Source organism: Athene noctua, chromosome 4, assembly GCF_965140245.1.
Source record: "Athene noctua chromosome 4, bAthNoc1.hap1.1, whole genome shotgun sequence".
NCBI lineage: Eukaryota > Metazoa > Chordata > Aves > Strigiformes > Strigidae > Athene > Athene noctua.
The window spans coordinates 47,835,845-47,850,018 of NC_134040.1; positions in this window are offsets into that span (position 1 = coordinate 47,835,845).

Genomic DNA, 14,174 nt, shown 5'->3' on the forward strand with positions numbered 1-14,174 from the left:
ATGCTCGACAAGCACCTCAGGCCATTATTTCAGCTGGAAGTTCCAGCTAGAGCAGCTTGTCATTTTCGAGAAAGATTGTATTTTTCTCTTCACCTTCTTTCCTTTTCTCCCTCACCCTAGAAGATTTTGTTTCATCCATACTGAAATATAGCTATTTTTATTCAGCTGTCATCAGATTTCCAAACACATGCACATGGGACTATGATGGTGTATGGTAAAGGTCACCTGGATACAGATTAAACTATTTTTTATGTCTACAAACATTCACTAAATTCAGAAAAGATTTTTTTTTTATTTGCTTGATTAGAAGCTTTAAGCCTACTTCCACTGATGTCCCAAAACACTAGAATTTTTTTAAAGATTAATGTGCACTAGACATATGATATCCCAAGGTTAATCAACATTATTTGCAATTGATTCTCCCAGGAAAAAGAGGAAGGGTCTTATAGAAAAAAATTGTTTATGATCAGCATCATTAGGCAGAGTTGCATTTAAGTTGCACAGGTAACATACGAGTTGATATTTCCCAGGTAGATAGAAGTGTCAATGTTTTAAAGAGGTGAACAATCCACTTCACCTACAGTTCAACATCTGTTTAACTGGCTTCTTGTGTTCTGAAAAAATTCAATGTGTGGAATGCAGTCTGAGAAGTGCTGCAAAGCAATGGATGTTTACATTTCACCGTTGCCCTTTTCTCTTGTTTCTTTATCCCTTTACGTCCCTCACACCTCCACTCTTTTCACCCTCCCACGCTGTATCCAAGTACAGGAATAGCAATACCTGTTAATTCTTGACTAGGACTATGGTGACTCAATATACAGCCTCAATGTGTTTCTTGCCATTTTTTGAAAAATCAGTGGAAACAGTATTTTAAAAAGCATTGGAACTCAAGACAAATCATAGGATCACTTTGAAACTAAAAAATCTTGTGCTACATTTGAACCAAGTTTTACAAGATAGAACATGGCTCAGGGTAAAACAAAGTACAAGATGCTCTCCACTTCTTGCCAGGTAGACAGCTCATCTTTTAACTTGTAACTTAGAGAGAGACAATATTCAGTCCAGATAAGTAACTGAGAATAAACTTGAAAATTAGAATAATGTGTTTTCAGTTTCTTTAGAAATTTCGCATGCTTATTCCTTACTGTGGAATTTTTTGGGGGGTTTGTGCTGAAGTTTGGGAACACAGCAAGAGTAGGAAGATAAAACCTAACTAACCAGAGCTACCTAAAAAAAATAATTAAAAGAAAAGAATCAGGAACTAATTTGGTATTTGGAACAATGTATGGACAATATCTCTGAAATTAAGGGTCACTAAAGTTAAAGAAGTTGAAATCTAGGTCAGAAATCAAACAGCCAGCAACCCAGTTTTCTGGGTTGGATTTATATTCAACCATGTAGAAGTTGTTCACTGCACTGGTTTTTGAATGCTTCCACACCTACCCTCTAAAGCAGACACTTTCCTTGTAAAAAAAAAAGGCTTTTCTGCAGTCCACTCCTGCAGATTTCTGATTTTCATGAAGATTTCTCAGACCAACTGAGAGGACAGTGACTGAATTTCATTATTAAGACATTGGCATAAGTGAGAAAACAACTGGCATTTATTATTCAACCAAAAATTAAGTGCTAAATTTCTCATTTGTGGCGTATATTCATCAAATGTCTGACAAAACACAACAGGAGAGAAAAGTGTTCAGAAAGAAGGCTCAAACCAATGTGTTTTTTCCATCTTTGCTGATTTTCAAAATCCCATGCATATACTATAGGCTTACAGTTATCTTTAAGGACTCTTCCTATGGCTATGCATTTGTGCCTGGACCAGCTTTCATTCATAACTTAATGCATCCAGCCTTACTGGAAACTATGTTATCTCTTATCTAACTGATAACAAACAAGATACTAGGTTCCCCTTAAAATTAAAGCAGGCTCCTGTCTTCATTTGATAAAAACTTTCATGCAGGGGTTGGCAGGTGACCTCACCTGAGACCAAGCAGCACAGGAGTTAGCTACTATCCTGTCATCAAGGAAAAGACGACCAGATCTATTCCTGCTGAGGATTTTACTACAGCTACATTAGCTAAAAAAGAGATAGTGTCCAAGATCCAGTGCCTATACTATACATTAGATTTTTTCATATGCATTTACTCTAGTGTTACTCCAGCCTTTATGTAGACACAATAAGGTGGAGGGACCCAGTTTGTACATTAGAATCCAAAGTAAATCAGGGACACTTTTTTAGAATGATCTCTAGGATATCCTCGTTTATTGCAAACCCTGGCACAGGTACATAATCAGTTTCATCAGACTAACAAGTCCTTAAGTCCTGCAAGCTCTTCTGCATCAGATAGATGACCTTGAAAGAGAAGCCCATGATTCCTTTCTGGAAGGGTTTCCCTTATGGGACAGTTCACTGAGGACAGCTCTGAAGCGAATAAAAGACTGAAAGGTGGTAGAGCTGCACCTTCCTGCACCCTATTCTTGCACACAAGAATAAATTGCACGGTGTACTTGAAACCTTGCTTGCTTTATCTGACTCTCTGAGCTGCACCTGCCTCTGAAGCTGGCCAGAACTGAGAAGGATGCATGGCAGAGATCAAAAAATACTTCTGACTCTCTACATAATACACTAAGCTCAGTACTGCCTCTTCTAGAAGCACATTGTATAGCCTCCCTCTTTCAATGTGAAGTGCAATATTTACAGAACTAGCATCTTTATTATTAGATCATTTAAGCAAAGGTACTGATGCCAGCCTAGGAGAATCAGACAACACACTGCACCCTTTCACAACATGTAACATACTCCATTTTTCAGGCATCTTAGACATTTAAAAATGTGTTTGCCCTTCTTTAATAATTACTTGCTCTTGTGGTATTTGAAAAATACAAAAAAAAATTATTGGGCAAGCTTTAATGTAAATGAGGAACTAGTAGCACAAATATTTTAGAACAGCTGAGGTTGCAGACAGAGCAAATGATGTCATCATTGAGCAGAATTTTCTTCCTGAAGCTGAAACAACTGAAAGAAAAAAGTGTGAATCAAGCACGCTTGAAAAAGAGGATTTTGGAAGAAACATAAGCCTCTACCAGCTCCCCCTAATAGGGCTGCAAAATAGTCCATACACATTTGCAGAAAAGTCATGAAGAAAACTGTTCTTCTTTAAACTTTTCATTAAGTGCTATACCTAGTTCGATTGAAAGTGAGTCTTCTAGACTGTAATGGACATTAAATTTTCAGTTACTATAGCTTTTAGACTGCATGTAACAAGAGAGCATTCATGATAGACATTCTGTACGGCACTGTGTGCATTTATTTTTTATATTAAGACATTGACAATCACCGATGCATGAGTTTCTAGCCAAATTCTCAAGCTGACAATGAAGTATATCTCCATGCACAACAGAAACAAGAGTCATTTTCGGTTCAACTGGGGCAATTAAGGAAAATCTTTAGGTTCAACCTTATTTAAGATGGGAAACACTGAAAGTTACACAAGATGCCTTTCTCTGTTACGGGTATTATTTAGGCAACGTGGTCAAAGAGTGTCAATTTTCTATCAGTAGAGTGTATCCTTTCCAGAGAAAAGCACCCTGCTGCAGTCTACTTGAGCCATCTCCTCTGACCAGGAGAAAGAAGGGAGGGGTCAGCAGACAAAGTTTCTTCTAGGAGCTTTCCCAGGCAGAGATTTGGAACATTTTATCACCACCCATAATTGGTTCAGTTCAGTCAGTAGTTTATATTCTGGCTCTGAGAATTGTATCCAAAAAGGAGAAATATGGTTTTTTTAGATAAAGATTATTTTTGCTGTATCAAACCCAAGGCCTCATCCCAATTGTGCATAGATCTGAGACTGAACACAAAGAGAGGTTTGTAATAGGATCTGACCATGGGGAAACCCAGCTGCTTTCAATGAGATCTGTTAAATTTGAGAGGCTGTGAGCCTGAGCAGCCCAAATCTTAAAGGGTCCTCCCCAACATCTTTTGAACTGATTTACAAGCCTGACGTGAAAATTCCCTGACATGTATTTATAAAGAAGGTAATAAGCCTTTATGGGATATGAAACGGCATTGCAAAACCCAGGGCCCAAACACTTCAAGACTCCAAGATAATGGTTTATTGACATAAAAGGAAGTTTCTTGTACTAAAAGCCTGATGTAAAATTTTGCATTTATTCCTTCCCCCTCAGTATACACACTTCAGTGACTCGGCCTGCTACAGTTGCATTGTGCTTTAAATACTGTAACATCAGGTTTTTTGGAAAGAAAAATATTTTCATAACCATCATACAAAATATTATGTCTTCCTCATTACTAATACCAAAATCTCATTTTGTCCATGCTTACAGAAGCTATTTTTCATTTCCTTTTTTCCTCACTGTTTGTAGTTATGGCATTTGACCTAATTCTTATCACGCTGGCTTGAGGCAACATTAAAAAAAAGTATTCCTAAGCAGACATTTGTATGCCAGTTTCCTGTAAACATAGAACCTCCCACAAATAACTGACAAATATTGCCCTTAATTAAAGATAGATATGTACCTACAAGGAAGGGACAAAAAAAAAAGTAGATATGATGTTACACAGTTGAGATAGATAAGATGCAATTTTATGGGTTTATGCTGGTAAAATAAACATGCATTTTATACAGAGTACTTTAGAAGTCAGCTGCAAAGTAATCAAGACAGCACAGAGCTGCTTCAGAGTTATCTAAAATAGTAAGAAGGGCTTAAAAGCAATTTATCTAAGAGATCAATAGTTATTTAACATCATAAGCCTTATATTTTCTCAAGAACAATATTTTGTCTAGGTATCAAAGTCTAAGAAAATATGACAGTATAACTGTGCAAGTTTACATGATGGGAACTGGGATGAACTAATAAAGAAACCATGATAAAGTAATTCTTTAAGTAGCCCAGAGCCCTGTGCCCTTACAGCAGGGAAGGTCAGCCTGGGAATGTATGGCACTGCTTTTATGTCAGGTTCATCTGGAAGACCTGGCTGGCAATCGTAAGCATTTTATCTCTTGCCTTCACAGTGGTCCAAGCATTCCAGTATTAAAGTTGAAGATGCCAAATCCAACTTGGGCAGATACATAATATCCTAGTATATCATATAGCACTGCAAATAAAAAGTAAAAAAAAAGTTATTTCAATCACTGTCTTCACATGTATTTAACATAGATACCGAGTATATACTTCACACCTTAGACCTGCTATACCACTTAAATGCACACAAGTCTGTGGGAACAGATGGTTTACAACCAAGGGTGCTGAGGGAGTTGGCAGATGTGCTTGCCAAGCTGCTTTCTACGGTTTACCTGAAGTCATGGCTAACTGGGGAGGTCCCACTGGACTGGAGGGTGGCAAATGTGACACCCATCTACAAGAGAGGCAGAAAGGAGGATCCAGGAAACTATAGACCTGTCAGTCTGACCTCGGTGCCAGGGAAGGTCATGGAGCAGGTCATCTTGGGTGCCATTAAAAGTCATATAATGGACAACCAGGGGATCAGGCCCAGTCAGCATGGGTTTATGAAAGGCAGGTCCTGCCTAACAAACGTGATCTGCTACGACAAGGTGCTGCCTATTGGATGAGGAAAAGGTGTGGATGTTGTTTACCTTGACTTCAGTAAGGCCTTTGACACCGTTTCCCACAGCATTCTCCTGGCGAAACTGGCTGCTCATGGCTTGGATGGGCACAGACTTTGCTGGGTAAAAAACTGGCTGGATGGCCGGGCCCAGAGAGTTGTGGTGAACAGAGTTAAATTCAGTTGGCAGCCGGTCACGAGTGGTGTCCCCCAGGGCTCAGTTTTGGGGCCACTCCTGTTTAACATCCTTATTGATGATCTAGACGAGGGGATCGAGTGCACCCTCAGTCAGTTTGCAGATGACACCCAGTTGGGTGGGAGTGTTGATCTGCTCAAGGGCAGGGAGGCTCTGCAGAGAGACCTGGACAGGCTGGAGCCATGGGCTGAGCCCAACTGGAGGAGTTTCAATCAGGCCAAATGCCGGGGGCTGCCCTTGGGCCACAACAACCCCCAGCAGTGCTACAGGCTTGGGGAGGAGTGGCTGGAGAGCTGCCAGTCAGAGAGGGACCTGGAGGTGTTGATTGACAGCCAGCTGAACAGGAGCCAGCAGTGTGCCCAGGTGGCCAAGAAGGCCAATGGCATCCTGGCTTGTGTCAGCAATAGCGTGGCCAGCAGGGACAGGGAAGGGATCTGACCCCTGTACTCGGCACTGGTGAGGCCGCCCCTCGATTCCTGTGTTCAGTTTTGGGCCCCTCACTACAAAAAGGACATTGAATGACTCGAGCGTGTCCAGAGAAGGGCAACGGAACTGGTGCAGGGTCTGGAGCACAGGTCGTACGGGGAGCGGCTGAGGGAACTGGGGGTGTTTAGTCTGGAGAAGAGGAGGCTGAGGGGAGACCTCATCGCCCTCTACAGCTACCTGAAAGGAGGTTGCAGAGAGCTGGGGATGAGTCTCTTTAACCAAGAAACAAGTGAAAGGACAAAAGTTAATGGCCTCCAATTGCACCAGGGAAGGTTTAGACTAGATATTAGGAAGCATTTATTTCCAGAAGGGGTTGTTAAGTGTTGGAATGTGCTGCCCAGGGAGGTGGTGGAGTCCCCATCCCTGGAGGTGTTTAAGAGTTGGGTCGACAGAGCGCTGAGGGATCTGGTGTAGTTGGGAACTGTCAGTGTTAGGTTGATGGTTGGACTGGATGATCTTCAAGGTCTTTTCCAACCTAGACAATTCTGTGATTCAGGGACCACAGGTATTTTGGAAAAAGATGACAGGCTGCCTCATTACTAGAAGATATATTAAACGTCCAAAATGATGTAAACTTCTCAATAGATTTGATACCTCATACATGGACAACTGTATTTCTGGCATAGCTATGTGCTACTAAGAGATATGTTGGACTGAGAAAGAAGGAGCCCACAGCTTCAGTATAAACCCGAAAATTCTGCTTTGGCCCACAGGGAAACTGACAGCACAACAGAGAAGTGAGATCATACCAACACAGATATCCCCAAGAGACTCTGACTTGCTGTCCCACAGCCCAGGCTACCTGGTAGCTCTGAAAGCCCCTGCACTGTGGTACCACAGGGCTGTACCCAGCACAGTTCACCGGAGACACTCCAGTACCCACAGCAAAGAGCAACCCTTGCAACTCCATAGCAACCCGTAACACCTCTTTCCACGAGCATCAAAGAACCTCACCTACCAGGCCAATAAAACACACATACCTTCAACACCACTGATTCACTGAAACAGACTCTACAACTCAGAGAGTAATAAAGCAGGTGTGTTTACCCGGTGCCAGGGTGCAAGGGGATTTCTCCACAAAGCTTGCACACCCACAGCACATTTTACCAGAAACATAGAGTGTGGATATACATATTCATTGGATTACAATACAAATATACATATGCATAATGAAGGCTGGGTTAGTTAGAAAGACTGATGTCAACAGTTTATGTTCTCTTTGTGCCTGCGCATTGCCTTCTGGTGGGCATCTTCAGGGGTCTGTTGGAGGAAGGCTCACAGTCTTTCTCACCTTGTACTTTTCCTCAGAGCATGCACAGATTCTCTTAGCTAATTTCTTGAACAACAAAAGTGGTTCCAGCTGGTTTACCACCTCTGTCTTATCTAAAAGCACCAGTATATTAGTTTCTACTGCCCATATATGGCTATCTATTCACACAAAAACTAAACTTGTTAGAACACATCTGCTTTCCAAGGACATGTCTCTTATTTTTTCCAAACATAGTAGTTCTTGGTAAGTTTCCACAGAAAGCTGCTTTGGTTTGATGAACACAGTAGCCTTTGGTAAGCTTCCACAGAACGGTCAGGGCAAGCAGGATTATTAAGCAATATTCAGAAATCATTGTAAATTTCTATAAGTAAATAAGTTGCAAAGCAGGTGATCATTTCCTTGTATCATCACGAAAGATCCTGTTCATCCTTGTTTCTCCTCTGATCAACTCCCACATGTTCCCCCTAAGAAAGCTACTCTCTCTGCACCCTAGCCCCTTTGTAAGGGCCACTGCTAATTGCTTGATCTCGCATGGCTGGGGCAGTCAATAGTCAGGCTCCTCAGCAGACTTTGTCCAGACTGCTGGTCCTCCTTGTTATAGCTTAACCGTGGAGACACATCCAGGCTAGATGAACCATTGTCCTTGTTGTTCAGTCCCACTTGCAGAGCTTTGTAGCTACTATGTAGGGGCACCTGGGAAGGTGGAGGAGTCACAGAGAAGACATGCCTGCTGTGCCAGGCAGGATCTTGTCGCCATTTCCCTCTGTCTGTTAAGTTGTGGCATTCTGTCGGGTGGGGAGAGGATAAGGAACCCTCCATACCATGTGTCCTGTCTGCCTGTTGGGCCTGTCCCAGGGAAGGTGGGGTGTGGCTCCGGTAACTTCTCTCTCTCCCCCACTCCCTGATACTCCTCAACCTACTACAATTAGCAACTCCCCCTGTCCTGGTCGCACTGGAACCGGAGCTTCTCACCTTAGCAATGAATCATGCTACAGCTGTAAAGATAGGCAAAACCTGAGCCTGAAAAGACAAAGCTTCAGTGATTACTTCTAAATCTACAGCAGCATGGCCCACTTACTTAAATGTTACAAAAATAAAAAGCACAACAACATACTAAAAGAAGCAACATGGGGATAGACCAAAAATTAACAAGAGTTATTTTTGAAAGGATAAAAATTATAAACCAGAAACCAGCAATAACAGGGACACTGACTACCTTGGGGGAATTGTTTATCTGATCTCTTGTTTTCTGGTATCTGAATCAAAATCCTGATGACCTGCACTTGTTTGCCAGTACCTGCTTTTATTCTGCAAAATCTTGGCTATCTACACCCAACTCTTAATACACTGCTTATTCTGCAAAGTGGAATCAGAATTTACATTTACTGTTATCCTCATAAGACTGAAGTGACATTCGTCGTTCCCTAGTTCCTTTATGAAAAGTTCAGATTTGCTCATTTTATGATTATATATGAAGTAGTACATTTTCTCCCCCAATAGGACAGATGTTTTTATCTAACTTTTCCACTGATACCTATGTCTGGAATGTTTTATTCTAGAAGCATAATTTTCCAGGTCACACTAAATGTTTTTGTAAGCAAGTTTTCTATCACTCCTAAAATTTTGTCATAATTCCATGCCAATACCCAGCTTCTGAAAACAAGGCATTTCTATATTGCCTTTGTTGATTGTTGTCATGAATTTGTCAGAGTATGGTACATATTTGGGTACCTGACTTTGATCAGTCAACAAACAGCACAAGCATTATTATGGAGTTGTGCAAAGATGCTGAACTGAGCAGAACTTGAGAGCAGGATCCATTTTGACAAAACCCCAGAATGACTCGGCTCTTGGGGCCCAGCAGCTCAAGCTGAGGGAACAGATTTGCCAGAAAAGTACCTCATGCCAGCCTGCAGTTTCCCTTTACTGATGACAGTGGCTGTTTTTTTTCTGTGATTCCCCTTGTATCTAGGGTATTTATGAATTTACCCTATCTAGAATTCAAGTGTTTTTCCAAGCATTCTGTCTGTGGATTTTCTGGTGTGGTGGGCACAATGGCACTGTCTGAGTCTTTGAGATCTTAATTCTATATCATAGGCAATATCAACTTTCAAACTGCTTCAGCTTTATTAAACCACAACTATATATTTAAAATCATATTTCCTAGATTGTTATATCATAATGTCATTAGTAATAACAGTATTTTGTATCTTACCACCTGTAACCTTATCCATATAACCTGGAACTAACAACCATCTCTAATTAAAGTGTGGCAAGTAGTGCTTGATTGCAAAAAGGATTGATAATCCACGCTGAGAAAACCAAAAAGTCTTCCTGCAGCTTTAATAAAGATTGTGAGATTTAATAGTGTTTTGCCCCCTGAAAATCTTGGCATGTTTTGTACTTTGTGTTTTGCAGTACTTTGCACATTGAGGAAAAGCAAAGCTATTACCCGTTTCCATAAATTCCATCTTGAAAATCGGTAATAGAAAGACTAAACAGGATTAAATAGGCCAAAATAAACGCAAGAGAACTGTGTTATGTGAAGGTGAGAAAAATTAAACCCAGTTCTGAGGCAAAGATTTACCAAACTTTCAATCAATGCTTTTCATGGCAATTACTAGAATAGTTTTTATGAACATCTTTAAGATTAGTTTTCCGCAAAAGGACCATCCCATTTCTTTGGAGATAAAGCTGATGGGATTACAAACAAATCCACTACTGTGAATTATACATCATATGATGAGTTATATTGGTTGAGTCTGAGTAACCTCTCTGTTAGAAGTAAATTTAGCACAGGAAATACTGCCTACCCACTTTGTAGAAGCAAGTTCAGTTACATTAAATTTGATGTGTTACAGCAGAAAACATCAAGCATGGCTTTTCCAGCAAAACACGAAAAAGAAGATTCCAAGTTATGAATGTTTCACATAAGTCAAGTTAATTCTAGCATTAAGAACTAGCTTTTTATTGGTATGATGTACAATAGTTAGATTTCAGCCTGCACCACATTGCGTATTCATATATGCAAGGAAACACTCCATTAGTCAGCTCCCGGTAGGTCTCTTGCTTATTCCTGTGTTATAGTATTTTTAACAGCACATTTCTAAGTACGTTTTTCTCTCAGACTTTGGAACATCACAATATGCAAGCAAACCAGAAGCTTAGGGGTTAACAATAATTGGAGGAAAAAGTACACCCATTGTACTTGCTTAAGGTGAAACAAATCCTCATATGTCATACATTGGTGCTGAAACCTTATTCAGGTGCCTCATTATACAATTTATAACATACAACTATAATATATAAATAATTTACAATTTTTATATAAAAATATATAGAATAAATTTATCGTTAATAATATATAATTATATAATCAATTTTTAGCTTCTAAATGGAAGACTTAATTTACATTATTACTAGGTACCTCAGAAATGTGAAAATTAACCTGTTTTATTTTGACTCAAATTATTTCTGGTATTAGTAGATGGCAGTATGTATCTCCTGTGATATGAAATATAAGGAAGGATCTAGCACACATGAAAGTTATTTTAATTCATGCAAGTCTACAGGTCTCAGGAATGGGTTTAAGATTTTCTTCATTGAATTTTATGTTGTTTCTTCCCACTTTATTGTATTACTGTGCTCAAGGGGCTGCAGCCCAATGAAAAGTGGTTCTGTTTTGTTCATGGCATTTCAGGCTTAGGGCCAAATGGAGCTACACAGGTGTAAATAAAGAGTGGATTTTGTTCCCAATGTCCCCTGTACATGACTTGAAGCTTAACTCATAAGTAAGAGTAGCAAAAATGTGGACCGTGTTCTTGCCTTATTTACTTCTTATTACATTTATATAATTGTAGAACCTGGGAAAAGATTTAAATTTAGTCCATTTGGCTGGAGTTTGTGCTTTTAAATTTAAATCACCAACTTGTTAAATATATCCTGTAGTTCTATGGCCAGGAACTGACTGACTGTTAATCTATTTGACATTATAATTACTCCTGTCATTTAGTTTACAGCTTATACTTTGAACAGAGCACTTCAGAATGATACATGCTCAGAGACCTTTTTGTTAACTAAGTATATAGTTTAGAAGGTCTACAATACTACTGATATATGAACCAGCAATTAAGTACTGACAATATACATACTGGAAGCCACTGACTTCTCTTCAGCAGTGGCAGCAGAGGCATGCCAAACTATAATCTGTGGCACTGCAAAGCCACAAACCACTCGCATGTTCCTAAAGACACTGAAGATTTAATATGAAGCAGCTTGATAAAACTGGCTCTTTCCTCAGGTTTCTCTCAGTCAAATAATGCATCACATATTAGGTTGCTTTCAGTATGTAGCCTTTGTAACAATACCCCTTTACCTACGTTTCCAACAAGTTTATGAAAAACAGCATGGGAATGGTCAGGGTTTTAATTTTGTTCCCATGTTCATCAATACAGATAATGCAGCCACATTCGTTGCTCAACTCAGCACAGCCGAGATGGAGTTTTCACCCTTAACACCAATAAACTGTGTCATGGTAGTAAATAGGACATGTAGCATAAATTGACTCCCTCTTGCGCGTCTAGGAACCTAGGGGCATCCTCTGCATAACAGATGCTGATAAATATTTGAGGAAGTCTTCTCCATTAGAGTATCACACTAAGTGGTATTTCTGCTGCTGAAGAGATTATGCTTTTACCATTTTTATTGATGTTTTGCTCAGAGGGTTCCCATTCTGTGTCCTATGTCCTTTGTCATTTGCCAATACTTTGGTGTATGAACTAACCATAAGATCCTGGAGGATATAAATCAGTCCCCCAGATCTTCTGCTTTTCTATCGGGATAATCTCTTCTGGAGTACTGAGTCCAGGTGGGCACAAGAAACTTCAAGTAATTTCAAACAGGAAGCACTAAAAACTTCCAAGAAACCTACTTCTTTGAGAATCTGTATCAATTACTACCACCTAAAAGATAAAGGAGGGAAGAAAAGGCAAACATACATGATGATCCTTTTCCTTGGACGGATTCAATAGTAAATGTCCATTTATTTTATCCAAAAGAAAAAAGGATATCAGAAGAAACAGGGTGTTTTTTTAGTTTTGCCTCATAACTGCATAGGAGTTTTCAGTTTCAGAGAACTGGTACTGTTTTTATTGAAAAAAGGTTTAAGACCCATCATTCAACACCTCTGAGCAATGTATCCTTGTGCCAGGTTCTGTCAAAACAAAAGGAGGAAAATATTCTTGTGTTTTAGAATTTGCTCGTTAAACATAATTACGAGATAGCAGACTCTGAACTTGAGCTATAGAGGAAGCAGAAACGGCTTCAACAACACCCACTGCAGCAATTTTGCTCCATGGGTATTAATGTAGACAATACGAAAAAATGTTTAAAAGTTCAGAACTGAAATTTTCTTGCCAAAAGAAGTAATTTAACTGTGAGAGCAATTCATCACAGTTTCAAAACTGGATCCTGGTCCCTATAGTGGAAAACACTATCAATATATTCCTTAGCCAACAGGACACAGTTTGCTTTTTTAAATATAAACTCCAGCCAGTCTCTATTGAACAGATACCTGGACTGCCTAACATAAAAGCATATTAACTGGCTGTAATACAAGACATCTTCATCTTCATGCAAACAGTTAATAGTTAATTTAGGCATGCATGGTGAGCAAATATGTAAGTGTATTAATTCCTTTGCAATCTTCTGATGTATACAGCAGCTGTGTAATTTGATTTGAATTGATTTTGCTGCTAACTCTGGTGACCTCCAATAAAAAATTGTTGCATTCACCACAAAGTGATTTATGATGGCAGGACTCTCTATTATATAAATACTTTCCAATGCATTAGTCAGAAATCCACTATCTTACTTCATTAAACCAGCAAATATAATCAATTCTTATCTGATTTACAGGTTTTTTATGCAAGGAAAAAAAGATTCTACCTTTATGCTAAATGGAGTTAAAATGTGGATCGTGTAATACGAAATGTCTCTGCCTCAGTGTGTAAGTGCCACTAATCAAAATCAGAGTCCGCATTCGAGATTTTAGCTCTGATCAAACTCTGGGCTGCACATTACAAGAATTAAATGCAGTACTTCAGCACTTAGAGCTAGACATGCATATACATGTTTTGATAACAAATAGTGGTGAGCATTTACACTGTGCCATTTTGTAGTTAAATAGCCACCTAGTTTAATCACAACAGAAAACTAAAGGCATGGCTTAAATATGAGCATTGTACAAACGACATTAGGTGGCAAATTCTTTACTGGCAATACATTAGTAACATACCTCTACTTTCAAAACCTCCTGAAGCATGTCACAGTCTGTCTGCACCTAGTGGTGCATGCTGATATGTGCATGTTAAAAGTATACAGAGGAATCACTTCAGTCACACCGGAAATGCAGATAGAGAGCTTGCTTCCTATACATATGGAGATGGAGAATAACATATTTTCAGGAGTAATGCAGGTTTTTATTTAAAAGGATAGATGTGCAACTGAATCTACAGCTCCGTATTACAACACCGAGTCAATAAAAAGAGCTCTCGTCCAACTACTGTGCAATCCATTGATAATTCTACCAGAACCACTAAAAACTACTTTGCCTGTAGTGTCCCTCTGGTCCATTTATT